We start from the raw sequence: 23,995 nt of genomic DNA, 5'->3' as shown, positions 1-23,995 counted from the left end.
ATGCTTTCACCTCGCTTTGTCTGACTTCACCCAGCCTCGTGTGACACGATCAAACGGCGGTTTGGCGGTCCATTCAAATTGGCGCACAGTTATAACTTATTGACATTTTTACCAGCCCTTGAATTTTCCCGTTTTTCTGAGTATTCCGTTTGTCTGGATACCGGATAGCTGGGATTGTACTGTAATGTGTAAACAGCAAGTGAAAGCAGTGAATGTAAATATAAGTGAACAGTGGAAAATAGTTTTATAAGTTACTGCAAGTTCATAACACAGTGTAAATAAAGTAGAAATGCAAATAATGTAAATAAAATAGAGAATGTAAATAGAAAAGTAAATGAGTAGTAATATAAGAATACGAGTATATATACTAGGAGTAATGAAAGTTAAAGTTTCACTCTAGTATGTATGAATACTATGAGTTTGAAAGCGAAAGTGACAGATTCACTCTCAACGCTAGTATACAGGACGAGAAAGTGAATGCTACATATTTTACTGAAAGAGAAATTGAGTGCCTACAGTGACAATAAACTACTATTACTGAAGGAAACTTATGGATAAAGACTGCAGATATATGTAAGTGTTATATAGTAATAGAAATATAAAGTGTGAGTGTTTTGATGAATAATAAATGACAGAATACCAGCAGCAAACGAGCGCTAGTGGGAAGCTGGTACGTGCTCATAATTTTCATTGCTTTCACAGTGTTTTTTTTTGTTTTTGGAGTATGGATTCCAAACTATTTGAAAATAATAGAATAGTGTTTCTAATGATAATATCAGGCTGTGGTAATCATATCACATGGTGTTGGGAAGTGTAAAGTGGAGACTTCATTACCCAACTTCAGAAGTCTCCACAAGTCCTACGGTACTCGATGAAGGCTCAACAAACATCCCAGGAGAAAGCAAAAGGTATGTGCCATATGCATATGTAATTATAATATTCTAGGACTAACAACTGATTTTTGGCAAATAATTTTACAAAGTCTGTCAGAGCGCGAATACCCCCGCAGGACACGCAAGGAGCGCCAAAACAACCCCATGGTTTAGGGGTTAATATATATATATATATATCATCTCATCTCATCAGCCATTTGAGTGTCCACTGCAGGACTGGCCTATCCAGACCAAATTGGGGACGATAAAGCCAATTTATCTCTACCAAGTGGCTAAGGCCGTCTAGTAGAGATTGTATGTAGGGTGAGAAATGCTTGTAAGTGTAATTGTTGTGTTGGAAAGGCTTTGGATGTGTATGTAGTCTGTGAACCAAGTGTAATCGGCCCACGCAAGCCGACTGGGTTCAAACATACTTTACAGTATGCGACACCGATTCAACCACAGCACCCCTTGTGTCCGCCAGTACAGTATGTGGCCTGAAGAACACTCCCAAAGTTTATTACCCTGGTGGGGCACGAACCCTCGTTCTTCAGTGTATGAAAACGTACACTTTACCACTGTACCACTGAGGCTCTATATACAGTAAAATCTCAAATTTAGGTGAGGATATGTACCAAAAAATTGCATCGAAATTGAAAACATTGAAATTTAAACTGAACTTCTTATGGGAAAAATCAGTTTGGGTCCTGGGCCTCCGAACCTAACTACCTATAATCATGATTTTTTACCCACACCTCCTGTAAACTTTATGAACTATAATTGTGGTTAAGTAATTATAGTTCTGCATTGTATTGCCATACTGTCAGCAAGTGTATACTTGGTATATTTTTGCCCTTTTCTGTATTGCCATTTCTCCTTTGCCTTTGAAGATTTAGAGGTTCCAGGCTGCTCTCGTACATTACCACTGCTACTCAAAGAACCACTCTTGCTTGCCATTTTGAAACAGGTAATTTGCAACAAAAATACAAAGAAAATACATACCGGTACAACAGGTAATGTGTGACGAAAATACAAAAAAATACATACCGGTACAACTAAATCGCAGTGAAATGCATGTCCACGTATGGTTATGCTCATACTTTTTCTTATAATTTTCCTTCACTTCTAGCATTTTGGTTCACATTAAAAATATTATCTTTGCTGGTTTTGGTTGGAGTCTGGCCCTGATAGCACGTTACATATGATATTAGGTTAGGTTCATACTTTTTCTTATAATTTTCTTTCACTTCTAGCAATTTGGTTCGCATCAAAAATATTATCTTTGCTTGTTTTGGTTGGAGTCTGACCCTGAGAGCATCGAAATTCGTGAATTTGCATAAAAAAGTAAGGTAGGCAGACCACTCTAAAATGGATTGAAATTTGATTAATTGAATTCTAAACTGTCAGAATTTGAGATTTTACTGTATATATATATATATGCCAACGGCCATACCACGTTGAGTACACCGCTTCCCGTTCGATCAGCGAAGTTAAGCAACGTTGGGTCTGGTTAGTACGTGGATGGGTGACCGCCTGGGAACACCAGATGCTGTTGGCATAACGTTCTCCCTATGTGTCGAGTGGGGTTGGTGGATGATTAGTGCCCCTCCCTGTAAAACAATTAACTCTAAGCCGTTGGCCACCCCGTTTGGGATACATGGCGTCTGGCAATGAATGAATGAATGAATGAATGTATATATATATGTATATATATATATATATATATATATATATATATATATATGTACACAGTATATATACAGTAATCCTTGTACTTTCTGGATGCCCACTTTCCGGACACTCCACTTACCGGACATTGTGGGCCTGGACCTTCAGAACCCAAAAATGGCCAAAAAAAGAAAAAAATCCCCCCAAAATCCGAATTTTTTTCCCATCTGTAATTTGAAATTGCCTCGTGGCCCTGAACAGCTGTTACACCATGGACCCTTCACCTCTTCCTTCCTCCACCCTCTCCCTTCCCCTGTCAGGGTTGCCATTTGGTATTTTTCATTACCAAATGTGAGCCAATTTGGTAATGAAAAATTCATTTGGTAATGAATCAGAATAATGCAATACAAAATGGATTTTTCACATGTGTGAGGATACACAGGATGGAGATGGTGGATTGTTTGCTCTGTCTGATTAATCTGCTAGCCTATATAGCGTGAAAATAATCAACGTGCTGTTAATTATAAGAAGACTGATTACATGTATTTCCACTATATATATAATTAGTGAAGAATAAATGCTAGCTTTATGAATATGGTAATGAAAAGTTAAATTTGGTAATGAAAATTGAGGAGTTTGGTAATGTGGCCATTGCGATCTGGCAACTCTGTTACCCCATCATCAACAGTCACAGTCTAACTCTGATCGAGAGCAGATGCTTATCGTAATGGAAGCCACATGTGCTCATCTTTTGTGAATAAACAGTGAATAAACTGCAATACCTCGCCACTAGACCACACGGGAATTTATAGTGTTGTGCATTGTTAAGAAATTAGAATTTAGAGTGCAATGGATTAACTGTGGAGTGCAAACTGGCGGTTGAAGCAGGTGTGGTGCAATTAACAATGTGCAGTGTTAAACAATTATAACTCACTGTGCAAAGAATTACTGTAAGTGCAGCACAACACTGGATTACTGTATGTGCTTCAAGAGCATTTTCACCACTGCCAAAGCCAGAGAAGGCAGCCACAGACTTGCTGTAAGTACCCTGGCTGAGGTACAGCCACTTCTAATTCCTCATTCTTTGGTTCTTTTTCATTTATTTCATGCTTTATGTCCAATATTGGTGTGAATAGGGTCTTAAATAGGTTTAAGTATGTGCTATACATGTCTGGCTGGGAGTTATTTAGGTGGCTTTCAAAGTTAGGCTTGGTTAGGGTCCTTAAGTACCAGTCCAGGAGTCAGGGACTTGTCGTAAGTACACAGAATGTATAATATTGTATAAACTCACCTCTAAAACCTCATTCTTTGGTTCTTTTACATTTATTTCAGTCTTTTATGTCCCTTATTGGTGTGATTTGGGTCTTAAATAGGTGCTATGCATGTCCAGTAGGGAGTTGTACAGGTGTTTTTCTGGGTCAGGATAGGTTAGGGTCCATAAGTACAAGTCCTTCATGCTGGGGCCCACTTTCTGGACGGGACCACTTTCCGGACATGCTTTTGGCTCTGTTACATCGGAAAGTGGAGGGATTACTGTATATATATATATATATATATATATATATATATATACAGTACCCTCGCGTCCAACACGGTAATATTGTCATGCATGGGTCATGTGTTGGACCAAAAACGTGTTGGACTAACAATAGAGCTTATGGGGAAAAATGAATTAAGTCAGCAACCTTAGGAAAAGTCACCCTAAATACCTACCATATACCTATACATATATTGGTACTATTGTAATTATAATAAATGGTATAGTGCTATGAATGATAACTAACCTTTTAGGATAGTGTTGGTGGGCTTGCTGGGAATGGAAGGTGGTATCCAAGGCTGTAGGTAGTCCTACTGGGTCCCCGGAGGATGGCTGCTGGTGTCACTAGTGGGTAATGGCTGTTGCTCCTCCTCAACCTCCCTCATAAATCCTTCGAAATCACACTCATAATCACTATCTTCGTCCACAGCCATGGAAGGTCCTGCTTCTGCCTGTCCTGGCACTCTGTAATCCTTGGCAAAGGGCATGCTTCTCACACTGTTGCCAGAGCCTCGTCTCGTGACTGTGGAAAGTGATCGCTGTCGCTGACTCTGTAGAGAATAAGAAGCAACTTTGTTTATAAACTGGTACACACACCGATGAGAAGGGTTTCAAAACGATTGATATTTATTCTAAAATATTAATACGTATTCAGTGTCAGGCTAAATGTTCAATGCTGTAGTATGATACATTCTCCGTCGAGTTGCCTGGGTTTTGGTCACACTGTTTTGCCCGTCGTATCCTCGGCAGGAATCCATCCAGATGAATTCCAAATGCCCGTGGTATCGTCGGCAATTTTACCACGTTACCGTTCTGATTTACCATCGTATCCTCGGCAAACCTGGTATGAAGTGCCATGTGATAGCCTTTGGCTGCCGGGATTTTGTCTTGGTTTTTTATTATGGTCCTCACGTTGGCTTCATTCATGTCGTAGGCCTTGGTAATGTCAACTTTCCTCTCCCCTTTCTTCTTCCTCTCGATGCTTTCTAGCTTGGTGGCCTGAGAGAGGTGTCGACGCTTCTTGGGGTTCTCAGAAGGCTTCATAGGCATCGTGAGCAGGGTAAAATGCAGTAACAAGGGCAAGAAAAAAGCACCTTCCAATGCGAATTATGCTACTGAGTGGCGCTGTGGAGGGAGACATTTAAACAAAACATCACATGACTGCAGAAGCGTTTTTAACTGGGCGGCATCACGATCACGTCACGATAGCGGGCGGGGAAGGCTACTTGATCAGAAGTTTCGTTGACTATCATCATCATGGGAATGTCCAGTATGACCGTGTTGGACTGGGGGTGATCGTGCTACAGGTGAACTCTGCGGATTTTGCCCACTTCTCGGAGCTCTGTGCGTGTTATGCTAACACACTCGTGTTGCAGTAATTAAATTGTATTAAATAATTCTAATTATCTGCTCTCCGTGCTGGACGTGAATCGTGCTGGACTAACACTTGTTGGACGCGAGGGTACTGTATATATATATATATATCTATCTGTCTATCTATCTATTGCCAGACGCCTCAATCCCGTTTGGGGTGGCCACAAACAAATCGCCTCCAAGTCGCCCTGTCCCCCGCCATTTCACTGCCCTGCTCCCAACTCAAACCCCCCTCTCTCATATACCTCTCCACCCCATCCCTCCATCTCATCCTCAGCCTCCAGCTCACTCACATACACTCTCTTTGTCAGTCTTTCACCCTCCATCCTCTCCACATGGCCAAACCACCTCAGTGTGTTCCTCCTAACGCTTCCTATCACATCCACATCCACACCACAACGCTCCTTTATATCCTCATTCGGCAGCCTGTCTCTCCATGTGACTCCACAGGCTCCTCTTAAATAACTCATTTCCACTGCTCTCACTCTTGACTTGTGTCCTTCCAACAAAGTCCAAGCTTCACTTTCATACATTAGAGTTGGTATCACAATACAGTACTGTCATGTAGTAACTTTTTCACTTCCATGCTCACTTCCCTGTTTCTTATCACTGCTTTCAAAGAACCAGCAACCTTTCTTCCCTGCTGTACCCCTTTCAAGCACTTCACCCTCCAAACCTCCATCCTTACTCATCACACTACCCAAGTACTTAAACGTACTCACATTTTCCAATTCCTCACCATCCAACCTCACTGTACATTCACTGACTTCACCTCTCTCAAAGACCTTCACTTTACTCATCCCTACATTCACCTTTAGATTTGTTTCTTACACACTCTCCCAAACTCATCCACCAAGCCTTGCAGCTCCCCTTCGTCTTCACTCAACAACACAGTATCATCTGCAAACAACAGTACAGGGAGTTTCCAAACACTATCCTCTCTCACCAGGGCCACTCCAACATCCACTACCCTACCTTGTACCTCTTTTATTACCCCATCCATGTACAGATTGAACAACCATGGAGACATGACACATCCCTGTTTCAACCCAACTTTCAAAGAGAAAAATTCACTTAGTTCACCATCCACACGCACTGCAGCCTTCGCACATACGTACATATACATATATATATATATATATATATATATATATATATATATATATATACCTATATATATACAGTAATCCCTCTAATATCCGAACGCCCAATATCTGAACATCCCCACTAACCGGACATAATCGTCCCGGGATCCAATATTCCCAAAATGGTCCGAAAACCGCAAAAAATTCGAAAAAAAAGAAAAAAGAATTTTTCCCGCTCGTAATTTGAACTTGGCTCGCGGGGCGCGGGACAGCTTTGTTGTGGTGTGTCATTCCTCCGACGTCCGATAGAGCGCCCCTGCATCCTCCCCACTTTCCGCCTGTCTCTCATCGCGAGTGCACGCCGTCGTCATGGCTGCCCACGTGCTAGCTTTTGTGGTGGTTCCTTACCTGCTGCAGGCACTCCTGCTGCTCTTGTGCCTCTCCTTCGTGTGTGTGATGATGGCTCTGCCGCCTGAGAAGAGGAAGAGAGTGGTGTTGACTCTGGAGAAGAAACAGGAGATATTGGAGAAAGTAGATGCGGGGTGGTCTTCTTCCCGCATCCTCCGCGAGTTCAACCTGGCCCGATCTACTTTGTTCGATATCAAGAGATCCCGAGACAAACTCATGCAGTACACAGCTGACTTCTCGTCGAGAAGCAAACGCAACGTGAAGAGGAAGGTGATGTTTACTCCCAAGTTTGCTGAAGTCCACCGCTCCATGTTGATTTGGTATCGACAGCGACGTGCTGCTGGTGAGATGGTACGTGGTACGGAGCTGAAGGCTGCTGCTGAGAAGTTTGCCAGGCTTCACGACTCCCTAGACTTCAAGGCATCCGAGCGTTGGCTCTTCGCGTTCAAGTTACGGCATGGCCTTACCAACCGTAAAGCTCATGGCGAAGCTTTGGACGCTAACGAGGATGGAGTTGACGAGTTTCGGCACAAGGTGAAGGGCTTGATCGACAGGGAGGGCCTCACTCTTGGTCAAATCTACGATGCTGACAAAACTGGTTTATTCTATTGCTCTTTGCCAACGAACACTCTAGCCGAGGAGATGGAGTAGCGTGTACCTGGCCGCAAGCTCTCCAAGCAACGGATATCTGCTTTGTGTTGTGCCAATGCTAACGGCATGCACCGGCTTAAGCCCGTTATTGTTGGCCGTGCAAAGCAGCCTCGGCGTCTTCGTGGTGTGATGGATGTCCTTCCTGTCGTCTGGTACCATTCTTTGAAGGCATGGTTTACTGTATATATATATAATGTGGTAGGTTGGGACGCTCACCATCCACTCACTCGATGTAGTGCTTCTCTTGGGCGTCTGCCCTTTCCTCTCCTCCATCCATCTTTCCTTCCATCCTCTTCGGTCTTTCTTACCTTCATTCTTTCCTCGTCCTTTTGCCTATGGGTGACTTTACACTCCCTCTTCTGTCTTTCTATCCTTCATTCTTTCCTCTTCCATCTGTCTGTATGTGACTCTACATGATTGACAAGCTAAATGGTTTCCTGTACTCCACGAAACCTTTACTACACTGGGTGGTAACCATATAACCAAATTTTGGCACCTGGTGGTTTAGTGGGTAATTATGGCGCTCCAATTGGATTGAGCTGGTTAAGGTGTATGTCCAAGGGATGGTTGGGGTTTATTGCTCACGTAGTGCCACTCAGGGATGAGTGAAGCTAGTCACTCTTGTCTTAAATGTCAGGACCAACTGCCTAGCCTCGGGTTCCTACACTCCTAATGGGACGACATAGAATTGGATGATGGATGGATGGATATATCTATCTATCTATCTATATTCTGTATATATATATATATATATATATATATATATATATATATATATATATATATATATATATACACATAAATCCCTCCAATATCTGACATAATAGAGCCATAGGCAGGTCCGGATAGTGGTCCTGTCCGGATATTGGGCCCCAGCTTATGGACTTGTACTTATGGACCCTAACTCATACAAACATCTATACAACTCTCTCTGGACATCCATAGCACCTATTTAAGACCTAAATCACACCAATAAGGCACATAAAAGACTGAAATAAATGCAAAAGAAGCATTAAATGAGGTTTTTGAGGTAGGTTCATACAATATTCAACATTCTGGGTACTTACAAGTCCCTGGCTCCTGGACTGGTACTTATGAACCCTAACCTAGCCTAACTCAGAAAAACACCTTCCTACTGCACATGCATAGCTCCTAACACCCTATTCACACCAATAAAGGACATTAAAGAGTGAAATGAGGTGTTTGAGGTAAGTTTAGTATGGAAAAAAGTATAGTATGAAATATTCTGCCTACTTACAGCAAGTCCATGGCCATCTCGATGAATAACCGCCTCCTCTCAGACTCTGACAGTAAGAAGGATTTCCTGAAGCACTTGCAGTACACTGTTCATGAAGTCTTGCACTGAACTTAGTCAGTCGCACTCAGAAGTCCGTTCTCTTCACAGTGCGCACTCTTGTCTAACTTATGTTCCATTGTAACTTACTAAGTGTTGCACTCTGCACTTTAACTTTTCCCACTCTTCTAACCATTTTCTAAAGCAAAAACAAACAAGTCTATTTACATTAAATTTTGTTCAAAAATTGTCTTCTCACTCACAGCCATAAATCCTTAACACAACACACTGTTTTTTTTCACTGCACAACACTGTAAATTCCTGTGTGGTCTAGTGGAGAAGCTCTTGCTGTTTAATCACTGTCAGAGTCCGAGAGTATCACTGGCAGGTGACCTAGGGGTGTGTCGCTGGGTCGTGATGATGGCGTACCCACTGCAGACGACTCTGAAGATAGACGGAAACTCACATCGAGCGGTGACTCCACCGTGGCTGATGTGCTGGGCTGTGGCTCGGAGCATGAGGGCCTGTCTTGGGGAGGCAATGGAGTGGAGCCAGGGCTGGGCACAGCGGGGGTCACGGGCCTGAAAAAACTGTCAATCGTTGATTGACGCAAGGAACGACGATTCTGACGATTGATGATGCGCTGCCTGAAAGCACGCACTTCCTCCACAAGTCCCAAGGGCCCCATCTCCCTGTCGCAGTCTGGGTGTTCCAGGTAGTCGAGAACGAACTCTAGGTGTTCCCGGAGTGCGCTCAGCTTGGGGATGGCTGGAGTAGTGTCATGCTGAGAGGAGTCCGCATCATCATCGCCGTCCTCGTTGGAATCTTCAAGCTGGGTACTGACACCTGCAACTGAAGATGCGATCTCGATATCAGACAATGTCTGATACCCAGGATCGCCCACGTCGTCATCCAACCACTCACGCATCCAACCACTCCACGTCAACATCGTCGCCACGCGTACGTAGACGTGCATGGAAGTCATCCACGTCAAAACCTAGAAAATCGTACTCCACATCCGTTCCGAGAAGCAGACGAGACCAACAATTTTCTAGAGTCTTGACAGGGACTTCCTTCCATGCACTGGCCCAGTTGTAGATTGTAGATTGCAGACTTGATGTTGTAGCGGCGAAGGTTTTCCAAAGTCCACTGGCCTCGCATGTCCCGTCCCTCCCTGCGCTTGTCCTCATCCTCGAGAACAACCATCACCTCATCCAGGAACTTCCTTCGGTATAGGCGCTTTGTTGCCACAATCACTCCTTGGTCCATTGGTTGGATGAGAGCAGTCATATTAAATGGCAGAAACATGCACCTAATCTGGCCATTCCCAGCCACCAAGTCCTTGTCGCATGGGTGGGCAGGTGCATTGTCAAGGAGAAGGAGGGTCTTTACCTGGTCGCGCAGGATTACCAGTGTCTTCATCTGGTAATGTATGACCTCCTTGACGGAGTGGCGGTGGAACTAGTCTTTGAAGACCTGGGCTGTAAACCATGCCTTCAAAGAATGGTACCAGACGACAGGAAGGACATCCATCACACCACGAAGACGCCGAAATAGACATATATATATATACTCACATACACTCTCTTCGTCAGTCTTTCACCCTCCATCCTCTCCACATGGCCAAACCACCTCAGTGTGTTCCTCATAACGCTTCCTATCACATCCATATCAACACCACAGCGCTCCATTATATCCTCATTCGTCAGCCTGTCTCTCCATGTGACTCCACATGCTCCTCTTAAAAAGCTCATTTCCACTGCTCTCACTCTTGACTTGTGTCCTTCCAACAACGTCCAAGCTTCACTTCCATACATTAGAGTTGGTATCACAATACTGTCATGTAGTAACTTTTTCACTTCCATGCTCACTTCCCTGTTTCTTATCACTACTTTCAAAGAACCAGCAACCTTTCTTCCCAGCTGTACCCTTTCAAGCACTTCACCCTCCAAACCTCCATCCTTACTCATCATACTACCCAAGTACTTAAACGTACTCACATTTTCCAATTCCTCACCATCCAACCTCGCTGTACATTCACTGACTTCACCTCTCTCAAAGACCTTCACTTTACTCTTCCCTACATTCACCTTTAGATTCCGTTTCTTACACACTCTCTCAAACTCATCCACCAAGCCTTGCAGCTCCCCTTCGTCTTCACTCAACAACACAGTATCATCTGCAAACAACAGTACAGGGAGTTTCCAAACACTATCCTCTCTCACCAGGGCCACTCCAACATCCACTACCCTACCTTGTACCTCTTTTATTACCCCATCTATATATATATATATATATATATATATATATATATATATATATATATACAGTAATCACTCCAATATCTGGATCAATAGAGCCATCGGTAGGTTCGGATATTGGTTTTGTCCGGATATTGGGCCCCAGCTTATGGACTTGTACTTACGGACCCTAACACAGAGAAACACCTATACAACTCCCTCCGGACATGCATAGCACCTATTTAACACCCAAATCACACCAATAAGGCACATAAATGACTGAAATAAATGCAATAGACACATAAAATGTGGGTTTAGAAGTATGTTCATACATTAATAAACATTCTGGTACTTATGGACTCTAACCGAACCTAACCTAACCGAACCTAACCGAACTCTGAAAAACACATTCCTACTGCACATGCATGAGGTAAGTTTAGTATGGAAAGAAGTACAGTATGACACTTTCTGGTAAGTATAGTATGGGAAAAAATACAATATGAAACATTCTGGTAAATATAGTATGGAAAATAGTACAACATGAAACATTTTGGCTACTTACAGCAAGTCCCTGGCCACCTCGATGAATAACCGCCTCCTCTCGGACTCTGACAGTAAGAACGATTTCCTGAAGCACTTGCACTACACTCTTCCTGAAGTCTTGCACTGAACTTAGTCACTAACACACAGAAGTACGTTCTTTTCACAGTGTTCACTTTAGTCCAAATAATGTTCCATTAAATTTAAGTGTTGCACATTAACTTTTCCCAAGTTTTTTTAAGTTTCCAAAGCCAAAACAAAGAAGGTTAGTTACGTTAAATTTCTTTTCTACTTAGTCTTTTCTCCCAACTTGAAAACCTTAACACAACACACCGTTTTTGCCACTGCACAACACTCAAAATTCCCGTGTGGTCTAGTGGAGAAGTTCTTGCTGTTTATTCACTGTCAGAGCCCGAGAGTATCACTGGCAGGCGTCCAAGGGGTGCATCGGTGGGTAGTGGTGATGGCGTACCGACTACAGAAGACTCTGAAGACAGCCGCAAACTCACGTCGAGCGGTGACTCCACTGTAGCTGATGTGCTGGGCTGTGGCTCGGAGCATGAGGGCCTGTCTTGGGGAGGCAACGGAGTGGAACCAGGGCTTGGCACAGCGGGGGTCACGGGCCTGAAAAAACTGTCAATCGTTGACTGACGCAAGGACCGACGATTCTGGCGATTGATGATGCGCTGCCGGAAAGCACGCACTTCCTCCACGAGTCCCAAGGGCCCCATCTCCCTGTCGCAGTCCGGGTGTTCCAGGTAGTCTAGGACGAACTCTAGATGTTCCCGGAGTGCGCTCAGCTTGGGGATGGCTGGAGTAGTGTCCTGCTGGGCGGAGTCTGCATCATCATCGCCTTCGTTGTCGGAATCTTCAAGTTCGGGACTGACACCAGCAACCGAAGACGCGATCTCGATATCAGACAACGTCTGATACCCAGGATCGCCCTCGTCGTCGTCCAACCACTCACGAACATCGTCCACATCAACATCGTCGCCGTGCGTACGCAGCCGTGCATGGAAGTCATCCACGTCAAACCCTAGGAAATCGTACTCCACATCTGTTCCGAGAAGCAGACGAGACCAACCATTTTCAAGAGTTTTCACAGGGACTTCCTTCCATGCACTAGCCCAGTTGTACAGCGCAGACTTGATGTTGTAGCGGCGAAGGTTTTCCAAAGTCCGCTTGCCTCGAGTGTCACGTCCTTCCCTGCGCTCGTCCTCGTCCTCGAGAACCACCATCACCTCGTCCAGGAACTTCCGACGGTACAGGCGCTTTGTTGCCACGATCACTCCTTGGTCCATTGGTTGAATGAGAGCAGTCGTATTAGGTGGCAGAAACATGCACCTAATACGGCCATTCTCAGCAACCAAGTCCTTGTCGCACGGGTGGGCAGGTCCATTGTCGAGGAGAAGGAGAGCCTTTACCTGGTCGCGAGGAATTCCCAGTGTCTTCGTCTGGTAATGTATGACCTCCTTGACGAAGTGATGGTGAAACCAGTCTTTGAAAATCACAGCTGTGAACCATGCTTTCAAAGAATGGTACCATACGACAGGAAGGACATCCATCACCCCACGAAGGCACCGAGGCTGCTTTGCACGGCCAACAATAACGGGCTTAAGCCGGTGCATGCCGTTAGCATTGGCACAACACAAAGCAGATATCCGTTCCTTAGAAAGCTTGCGGCCAGGTACACGCTTCTCCGTCTCATCGGCGAGAGTGTTCGTTGGCACCGAGCGATAGAATAGGCCAGTTTCGTCAGCGTTATAGACTTGACCGAGAGTGAGGCCCTCCCTGTCGATCAAGCCTTTCACCTTGTGCCGAAACTCGTCCACTCCATCCTCGTTAGCGTCCAATGCTTCGCCATGTGCTTTACGGTTAGTAAGGCCATGTCGCAACTTGAACGCGAAGAGCCAACCCTCGGATGCCTTGAAGTCTAGGGCGTCGTGAAGCCTTGCAAACTTCTCAGCAGCAGCCTTCAGCTCCGTTCCACGTACCATCACACCAGCTGCACGTTGCTGTCGATACCAAATCAACGTGGAGCGGTCGATCTCTGCATACTTGGGAGTAAACATAACCTTCCTCTCCACGTTGCGTTTGCTTCTCGACGAGAAGTCAGCCGTGTACTGCATGAGCTTGTCTTGGGAACGCTTGATATCAAACAAAGTCGACCGGGCCAGGTTGAACTCGCGGAGAATGCGAGAGGAAGACCAACCCGCATCAACCTTCTCCAATATCTCCCGTTTCTTCTCCAGAGTCAACACCACTCTCTTCCTTTTCTCAGGAGGCGGGGCCATCATCACACACACTAAGAGTAGGGCAGAGAGCAGCAGGAGGCCTTGCAGCAAGTACGGCACCACCACAAAAGCGAGCACGTGGGCAGCCATGACGAAGAGCGTAGGTCTTGTCGCGGTGAGAGACAGGCGGGAAGTGGGGAGGATGCAGCGGCGCTCTATCGGACGTCGGAGGAATGACGAACCAAAACAATGCTCTCACGCGGCGCGCGGCAAGTTCAAATTACGGACGGCAAAAAATCGATTTTTTTTCCAATTTTTTTGGATTTTCGGACCATTTTGGGAATGTTTGATCCCAGGATGATAAGGTTCGGTTAGTGGGGATGTTCGGTTATAGGGCGTCCGGATATTAGAGGGATTACTGTATATATATATATATATATATATATACATATATATATATATATATATATATACATATATATATATATATATATATATATATATATACAGTGGGCGAGAGATTGGGCGGTGCACGCGCTCGCGCACTGGGAATTCGCGTACTAGGAATACATAATCTTATGGGAATAATTACACATGGGCGGTACCCCCTAATACCTGGGCATTTTTTGGCCCTTAGAGACATAATAAAGGTCATATGTTTCAGACATTGTACTAAAGCTATAGCTACAATAACAAAAATATGGATAGTCACCTTAACAACTGTAGACAACAGGCCTGATGACCTTAAATAACAGGGGTTCCGAGGCGCGGCAACACTTACAGCGCCGCACTCCCTACCGCACCAACACTTCCCTCCACAGACTCCTCTTGATCACCTTCCCCAGGAGCATCCAAGTCACTCACTTCGGCCATAAACACTTCAAAGTTGAATGCTAACACTTCTGACATTGCATCCTCTTCATCCTCAACAGGATCAGGAGCAGATGATGTCGATGGTTCCTCTATTTCACCAACTTGAGCCTGCTGTGTGTAGCTTGTTATGAGCATCTGTCTTCTCCTGTTTATTTCTTCCCTGTGCCTGTCTGTGTAGAAACGGAAGAGTTTGTCGATACCAACCAGAAGTTCCTCTGTTCTTAGGTTGCTCACTTCCTGTGCCTTCACCTCTTCCTTGAGCTTATCCACGGCAGCAAGGATCTTGCTAATGTTTGACATACACAACTCAGTCCTGCTTTCCATCACACTAGGCTGCTCAACTTGACTCTGTCTGAGGTCGGGCTCGGCGTCAGCCTCATCTATCCGTTTCAACACTTCCTCGGGAGGTTGTTCCTCAGTAGCAGTGTGCACTTCTTGTATGCCCGCCAATGTAACGTCCTCAAAACCTTGTACAGCTTGTGCTGCTGTCAATGTTGCTGCCTCAGCATCGGCCAGTGGTTGAATGGCCATCTCCTGGGTGATGCACAGGTGAGGCACGAGCATTCGCCACGCATGGTTCACCGTTGCAGGTGTAATCTGGTGCCAGGCTTGAAGGAGAAATTCAACTGCGTCCTTCACTGTAAAGTTACGCCAAAATGCCTCAACAGTCTGGGCATCTGTGGTTGGTTGGGATAGAGGTGCTGGTGGAGATGGAACAGGAGCAGATGCCTCATCAAGGTCTTCGTCGTGATCTTCTTGTAGGGCATGAAGCTCCTCTTGTGTGTCGGTCTTCCTGCGTAGGTAGTCGTACACATCCTTATGGTAGAAATGCTTCACTGTGGCGATTAGTTCTTGATTGAGTGGCTGCATTAGTGACGTTGTGCGGGGCGGCAGAAACACAACACGACAATCCTTGTGAAGATCTTCCAGGTATGGAGGGTGACTTGGTGCGTTATCAAGCACAAGGAGCATCTTAAATGGAATGCCCAGTTCCCGACACTTGGCTCTCGCATCAGGGACACACTGCCTCGTTAACCAGTCTGCCATAATGTTCCCGGTCATCCAACCATTTACGGACTTATACCAATACACGCCACTTGCATCCATGTTCGTGAGGTTTTTGTAGCACCTTGGATGTGAAGCTGTGTGTACAACAACTGGCCTCATCTTGTGGCTCCCAGACAGGTTTACGGCGAACGTTACCGTCATCTTACGCTTCTGGAGCTTGCGACCATGGGCTTGTTTCTGTCTTTTAACAATGTAAGTTGATTTTGGCATGGCCTTGTAATATAAGGACGTTTCATCGATGTTGTAGATCTGGTCCTTGGTGTACTGTCCCTCTTCAATAATCGTTTTAAATATTGCAGGATAGTCTCTCGCGGCCAGCTCATCGGCAGAGGCACGTTCACCAGACAATTTCACGTAAAGGAGTTCCTTGCGCTTGAGAAAACGGTCCAGCCATCCAACCGATGTCCTGAACAGTTTTTCCACTTTTTAACCTTTGAGATGCAGCCTTGTAAAAGAGCTGGGCTTGGTTCCAAATAAATCTTCCATTGAGTGGAACACCTTGATTTTCTTTCCGCATTATGAAGGTGGCAAGATAGCGCTCCATTAATATCATAGCACGATTTCCCACCCACGAACTGCCATCTAGGTCAGAGGCACCGTACGTCTTCACTACAGCCTTTATGGCTTCACGGTTCTTCCACACAGTTCTCACTGTAGATTCAGCCAGTCCCAGGGTTCTCCCGATAGCCGTGTTTCCTTGACCCTCCTCCTTCATCTTAATTATCTTTAACTTGGTGGCGTGCATCAGAAGTTTCTTTACTCTTGGGGTTGGAGCCATGGTGCAGCAAAGTACAGGCAGCACAAAAAACACCACACGTTGTACACGACAGGTTAGCTGTAGAGAGCGGATCCGCACAGTGCACGAGCCGGGACTGTTATGGCGTGCCCGCTCCCTTGTACCCCAAGCTGAGCAGTAGAATGCCCGGGAATTTCTGCGCATCAACACGACGACACGTGACGCGCTCTGTGAGGGGTGGTCGCGCACTAGTAGAAAATGGCATTTTTGAGCCACTCCTTGCCTCTGCCTCGCGTTCTGTGCGGTAAACTCGTGCATTAAAGGGTTTTTGGTTATGATTTTTGGTCACTCGTGCACAAGGTGAATCGCGCACTGCGGTGACGCGCACTGTGCGAGCCCACTGTATTATATACATATATATATATATACAGTATATATATATATATATATATATATATATATATATATTTTCATTCATTCATTCATTGCCAGATGCCATGTATCCCAAACGGGGTGGCCAACGGCTTAGAGTTAATTGTTTTACAGGGAGGGACACTAATCCTCCACCAACCCCACTCGACACGTAGGGAGAATTATACTGTACTGTATATTAATAACCCGATATACGATACCCCTAGATGCAGTACCTCGGCTTAACTATGAGGGTAGAAATACCACCATATCCTGCCTAACGATAAGCAAACCCGGTTTTATGATGGGTTTTGATTTTTTTTTTTACCGATTTTGATGATATGGTAGACAACTTGTGTGTTTAGGTTGATTTAGAAACTGTTTTTCAACTTATTTACTAAGATAGCTCGATTATCCAGGCTATGTGGTGAGAAGGGCTGCCCGATTAGTCCGAAATCACGATTAATCCAGCGGAAACAAAACATAGGTACTGTACTGTTAGACTGATTTATTTACTGGTAAATGTACACTTTAAGTAGCAGAAAGACCTTACCAATTCAATGTATATTCCTCCAGCTTGTTTTGGTATTTTTCAGACTATATCCAGTTTGGTAAATTACTTATTCTTTCTGAAAAATTTCCTGTCTGTTATATGTGCCTGCTGAGATAGATGAGAATGGCAAGGCGTTAGTGGACATTTGTGCTGGTAGGGGGTTACTGATAGCCAATACCCTCTTCAGGCATAAGATGATCCACAGGTATACATGGCGAGTGATGAGAAGGGTGGGTGGTGAACTGAATGAAAGGAAGTCAATGATTGATTATGTGTGTATGGATGAAAGGATGCGAAAATGTGTAATGGATGCAAGAGCGTATAGAGGTTGGGGGAGTGGACTTTCTGACCACTACTTGGTGGTGGCCAGACTCAAGGTCCAGTTAGGATGAAGAAATAGAAGAAGAGAAGGATGGGAAGAAGGAGTATTTGTAAGGAGAGTGGAAAGGTTACAAGAGGATGAGAAAAAGGCAGAGTATAAGAGAGAAGTGGAGGAACGATTGGGCAGATATGAATTGGAGCAGATGGGGGATGTGGAAGGTGTGTCCAGGATTTTACGGAAGAAATATGTGCAACATGTGATGTGATGTGTGGGATGAAGAGAAGACGGAGGGGTGTGCAAGGAACAGCATGGTGCAATGAAGAGGTAAGACATGCTGTGGCACAAAAGAAGAAAGCATACAATGAATGGATGAGAAATAGGGGCGTGGAAGAAGTTGAGAGGCGGAAGAGAGAGTTATATGTAGAAAGAAAGAGAGAGGTGAAAAGATTAGTAAGAGAGAGTAAGAAGAGAGCGGATGAGGAATTTGGAAGGAACTTGAGTGTAAAGTGGAGGGACTGTAAGAAAATGTTCTGGAAAGAGGTGAAAAGAGTAAGACAGGGTGGAAGTGAAGTTACAGGGGAGTGAAAGATAAAAATGGTAGATTACTAGTGGAGAAGGGAGAAAAAGTGAGCAGATGGAGAGAACACTTTAAGGAATTGTTGAACATAGAGGATGGAAGTAATGCGATTATAAGCAGCTGGGGAATGGCTGGGAGAAGGAGGGAGGTGAGAAGACAGGAAGAAATCAGTAGGATAGAAGTTGTGGAAGCAATGAAGTAAGTTAAATTTGGGAAAGCCCCTGGAATTGATGGAGTGTGTGGTGAAATGCTGAAGTATGGGGGAGAGATAGTAGTAGAATGGATGTGGAAAATGTGCAGATTGGCCTGGGAGGAAGGTAGAGTCCCGGAGGATTGGAAGTCAGGTATAATTATTCCCTTGTACAAAGGAAAAGGGGAAAAAGAAGTGTGTGGTAATCATAGGGGCATCTGTCTTCTTAGTATAATAGGAAAAGTGTACAGTAGGATACTTATTGACAGAGTTAGAGAAAGAACGGAGGAATTAGTTGGAGAAGAACAGGGAGGCTTTAGAGAGGGAAGAGGTTGTGTAGATCATATATTCATTCTTAGATCTTTAGTGGAAAAGTTTCCAGAGAAGAGAAAGAAGTTGTATGCGGCTTTCATGGATTTGGAGAAAGCATATGACAGGCTGGATAGACAAGGATTGTGGAAAGTATTAAGAATATATGGAGTCGATGGGAAGTTGTTGAATGCTGTGATGAGTATGTATTATGGTGCTAAGGCTGCAGTGCGTGTGGATGGTGAACTGAGTGAATTTTTCTCTTTGAAGGTTGGGTTGAAACAGGGATGTGTCATGTCTCCATGGTTGTTCAATCTGTACATGGATGGGGTAATAAAAGAGGTACAAGGTAGGGTAGTGGATGTTGGAGTGGCCCTAGTGAGAGAGGGTAGTGTTTGGAAACTCCCTGTACTGTTGTTTGCAGATGATACTGTGTTGTTGAGTGAAGACGAAGGAGAGCTGCAAGGCTTGGTGGATGAGTTTTGGAGAGTGTGTAAGAAACGGAATCTAAAGGTGAATGTAGGGAAGAGTAAGGTGATGGTCTTTGCGAGAGGTGAAGTCAGTGAATGTACAGCGAGGTTGGATGGTGAGGAATTGGAAAATGTGAGTACGTTTAAGTACTTGGGTAGTGTGATGAGTAAGGATGGAGGTTTGGGGGGTGAAGTGCTTGAAAGGGTACAGCTGGGAAGAAAGGTTGCTGGTTCCTTGAAAGCAGTGATAAGAAACAGAGAAGTGAGCTTGGAAGTGAAAAAGTTACTACATGACAGTATTGTGATACCAACTCTAACGTATGGAAGTGAAGCTTGGACATTGCTGGAAGGACACAAGTCAAGAGCGAGAGCAGTGGAAATGAGTTATTTAAGAGGAGCCTGTGGAGTCACATGGAGAGACAGGCTGACAAATGAGGATATAAAGGAACTTTGTGGTGTCGATGTGGATGTGATGGGAAGCGTTAGGAGGAATACACTGAGGTGGTTTGGCCATGTGGAGAGGATGGAGGGTGAAAGACTGACGAAGAGAGTGTATGTGAGTGAGGTGGAGGGGGAAAGAGGGAGGGGGAGGCTGAGGATGAGATGGAGGGATGGGGTGGAGAGGTGTGTGAGAGAGGGGGGTGTGAGTTGGGAGCGGGGCAGTGAAATGGCGGGGGACAGGGCGACGTGGAGGCGATTTGTTTGTGGCCACCCCGAATGGGATTGAGGCATCTTGCAATAGATGGATGTATATTATCATCACGTTCTTTAAGTTGTACCTACGATTGTTTCCAGCGCAGTGGATGAAACTTATTGTACTCAAATGTGGACTTTATTTCCCAACTTCCCAACTGGAGATTAGGTTAGGTTAAATTATTAGTGCAGTTAAGCTAGGTTAGGCCAGGTTTAGTTAAACATTTAGATTAGAACAGTGTCTTCTGCCATTACGTTAAGGAATCAGACAAAGAGTCGTCACACCAGGACAGCTAAAAACAGCAGTCAAACAGATTTAACAAGAAATGTTTATTTACCAACCCAGAAATAATCAGAAAAATATAACACACTATCAGGATGAACTGATTTGGTAAGGTGCTTTTACTGCTTACAGCAAAGCACAATGTTCGTGTGTCCAGAAATTTGTTTGCTCCTGTGGCAGACCTCGGAACCATTTTTTCAGAGTTATAAAATCAGTTTTATTTTCTTACAGATGTGAAAAGACTCGTCTGGTACACCTGGCTTTTTCCCCTCCCCCCTAAACCCATCTTGTGATTTGCTATGATTTGTTAAAGAATGAATAAAATTATAGGGCATGTTACATTAGCATTTATACATAAAATTAGGGTGCATGTTACATTAGCATTTAACCCCTCCGTGGCCGCTGGCGTTGAATGACGTTTAGCCGATCATTGGCCTCAGGCGTCATTTGAGCGTGGCCTATAAAAAACTGCAAAAATTTTTGGGAAGTGAACGAATGTTCTGAACGTCTTCGCACTGACCAGCACTGCACTCCCATACACCTCATCAAGCAGTTCAAAGCCAGCTGCTGTGATGAGTGGATTTTCGATTTTTCACTCCTAGCCATGCCTAAACAAGCACAACTATTGTACATCCATTATCTTGACCCAGGCAGAACATATCATCTCTGCCCTCTCTTGCAAAACACACACAACCACCTGTTTATGATTATGAAGTAATACAGGCACATACAAAAAAGACATGAGAATACGTGAAAAATACATTTTTGTCTTGGTATCTTTACCTATGTACTCAGGTTTGCCATAATGGTTTGCATCATTTGATACAGTGCAACTTGTAGAAAACTGAAAATCTTCGGGAAAACGAAATCTGAGACATGAGACTGACCTTGACTTCACCCTCTCACATATCTGTCAGTTCACCACCTGCTGTCATGACGAGTGGATGTATAATTTTTTTCGCTCGTGGCCATGCCTAAAAACACATAGTTACACCCATTATCTCAACCCAGACAGAAAATACAATCTTTTTCCTCCCTTGCAAAACACATTCAACCACCCTATTTATGAAACAGCAATATATATTTGCTAAAATAATAAGGTAAAATGGTAAAGATGAACGTAAAATGATAGAGAAAGATGAACATGTTATTATGGAAAAAATACGTTTTCCCCCGTCTATAAACTTATTTATTTCTGCTTTGTATCTGTATTCGTAATAATTAGACTTCTGAAACTGCATTACGATTCTATTTTTAGCCATGCTCGTGGTGTGGGAGCTTGAAGTTGTGACTCAACTTCCGCATTGCTAATCAGATCTGACCCTCCACTTTATTCTCCTGTGGCAGAGTCTAACCTTGGAGGACGTGCAGTTTTCTCATTTATAACCGAAAATTCAACTCTTTCGCTACCTTTTCCAAGCATGGGCACAACGATAACGTAAAAAATAACTAGAAACTACCATAAACATATTTTATATCAAAAAAGGTGAAAAAATATTCATAACATTTTTTTTTCCAGCCATTCCTAACAGATTATGTACTGAAATCATTCGATATCATCATATCTCATGTATGCACAACATTTCAGCACCATTCGTATTGTTTTGGGAGGTAAAAAATAACAACACCTGCCCAGTTGTGTTGCGGCATCGCCCCTGGGTGGCGATATCGGTTGCCGATATTTCTGCAACTTCCACGCTCCATTGCAAGCCATAAAATGCGTCTAGGAAGCTGGGATTTGTACCGTTAGGTGCATCTGAACTTTCTCTTCAATATGGCAAGAAAAAAAAACAATTTTGTAAACTTCAAAAAATGGCCCCGGCATCGGCCTGGCGTGCACGGGAAAATCCGGGCCTTCGGCCACAGACGGGTTAAACATATTGGTGAAAACATCTGGGATGAAGCTACTGCCTGGCTGTTTGGGATGGTAGAGTAGTGTCGTGTAAACATACCAGTGACCTTTGTTCCCTTCCCATAATTGTTCGCAGTTTTTTATAGCACTCCCTAACTCAACATCCCTGACACCTGTGCAGTAAAGCATTGTTCGAGGCTGGCAGCTATTATGGGATTAATGGAATACATTATTGTTTATATCAATGCTCTCTTTCACACATGCCGTACACTTAAGAACGAACAAAAGAATGAACAGTAAATATACGAGGAAGAAATAACTGTATGCTCTGTCGGTTCGAAATGTGTTGGGAAGTGCAATATCTAACGAAGAATGTAGAACTGAATGCTAACTTACGAGAACACGTGAGATGAGCAATTTTTTTTCTGAATAGCAGATGTTTTTGTTCCATTTTGTTCCCTAAAATTGGGAAACCCATTAATATTCATCTAAACATACAACCTAAAGACTTTACCAATTCACTTCATATTCCTCCAGTTTGTTTTCTTTATTTTGCTGTTTTGAAGGTGGTAAATTACCTTCTCTTGCTGAAAGATTTCCGTCTTTATTATCACATTCTTTAAGCCTTACCTACGATTGTTTCCAGCATAATGGAAGAAACTCAGTATACACAAAAGTGGATTTAGTTTCCCAATTTCCCAACTGGAGCGCAGGTTAGGTTAGGTTAGGTTAAATTAGGTTAAATTATTAGGTAGTTAAGCAAGGTTAGGCTAGGTTAGGTGTATCAGTTGCCTTACCAAACTCCACCCTACCACCCTTGTGATTGAGTTGTGAGCGGAAGGTGTGGGTGGGGGCAGGAGGGGAAACTCTCTCTGGTTTACCCATGCCTCGCTCGCTAGCAACTGGATGCTTCCTGTTTAAACCGGAGCAGTCCTACGGATAATTCTGTGTATTACTGTACCACTGAACCATTCGGTCATGGCCCGGATATACCGAAAGCTGGATAATCCAAGCCTGGATAATTGAACTTTCACTGTAATGTGTTTTAGCCATAGGTGGGGTGAATATTGTCATTTTGAGGTGCAGTTTACTAAGTTTGATTGTTTCCAGACTTACATTTGACAATTTTCAAATTTTCTTTGTTGGTTTTAGTGAGTTTACAGGTGTTAGGCTTAGGTTAGCTTCCTCTACAGCTGTTAGGCCATTTAGATTGGCTTTAAACTTGTTTTTGGGCTCATTTGGGTGGGTTTTGGGCTTGGTTTGGGGAAACCCAAGGAAGTAAATGCTCCATATTACAGTTCATGTTAGAAGTACCCCGATATACGATACCCTGCCTAACGATGGGGTTTTACCCAACCAATTACATCGTTAAACCAGGATATGCCTGTATCTGTATATATATACAGGTAAGCCCTTAATTCACGCGAACTTTTTTCACGCGATTTCGGTTATCCACGAATTTTTCGTACAATAATTAAAACAAAATTATAGTATTCAAATAAATATTTTTAATATACAAGAGAAATAAATAAAATATAAAAATGCCTACCTGCTGCCCGTGTGCATACATATATGTATATATGTGTGTGTGTGTGTGTGTGTGTGTGTGGGAGGTTGGTCTACCAATGCACCACACAGTCAGTTTGAATCTGACGGTCGAACCATGCGTGACTTGTGAATCGTTATTTGTGGCTTATTTTTCTGCCTTCCAGTGATTGCTTGACTTGTCTGCCAACATGAGGCCTAAGTGTAGTG

At 43.9% G+C, this 23,995-nt stretch overlaps 1 protein-coding gene and 1 non-coding gene across 2 annotated transcripts in view; both read left to right on the top strand.

The window, feature by feature from the left end:
* The window catches only part of Sf3b3 (splicing factor 3b subunit 3), a 262,909-nt gene that overhangs the window by 148,000 nt on the left and 90,914 nt on the right, over positions 1 to 23,995 (top strand). The window lies entirely within an intron of this gene.
* LOC145396894 (5S ribosomal RNA) lies at positions 2,312 to 2,430 on the top strand. The gene has a single exon (XR_013896852.1). It is a non-coding gene; the product is annotated as a 5S ribosomal RNA (ribosomal RNA).

Source organism: Coenobita brevimanus, chromosome 39 (genome assembly GCF_032717465.1).
Source record: "Coenobita brevimanus isolate Jiangsu-jjx chromosome 39, ASM3271746v2, whole genome shotgun sequence".
Taxonomy (NCBI): Eukaryota; Metazoa; Arthropoda; class Malacostraca; order Decapoda; family Coenobitidae; genus Coenobita; species Coenobita brevimanus.
This window is presented reverse-complemented; position numbering and strand designations above follow the sequence as displayed.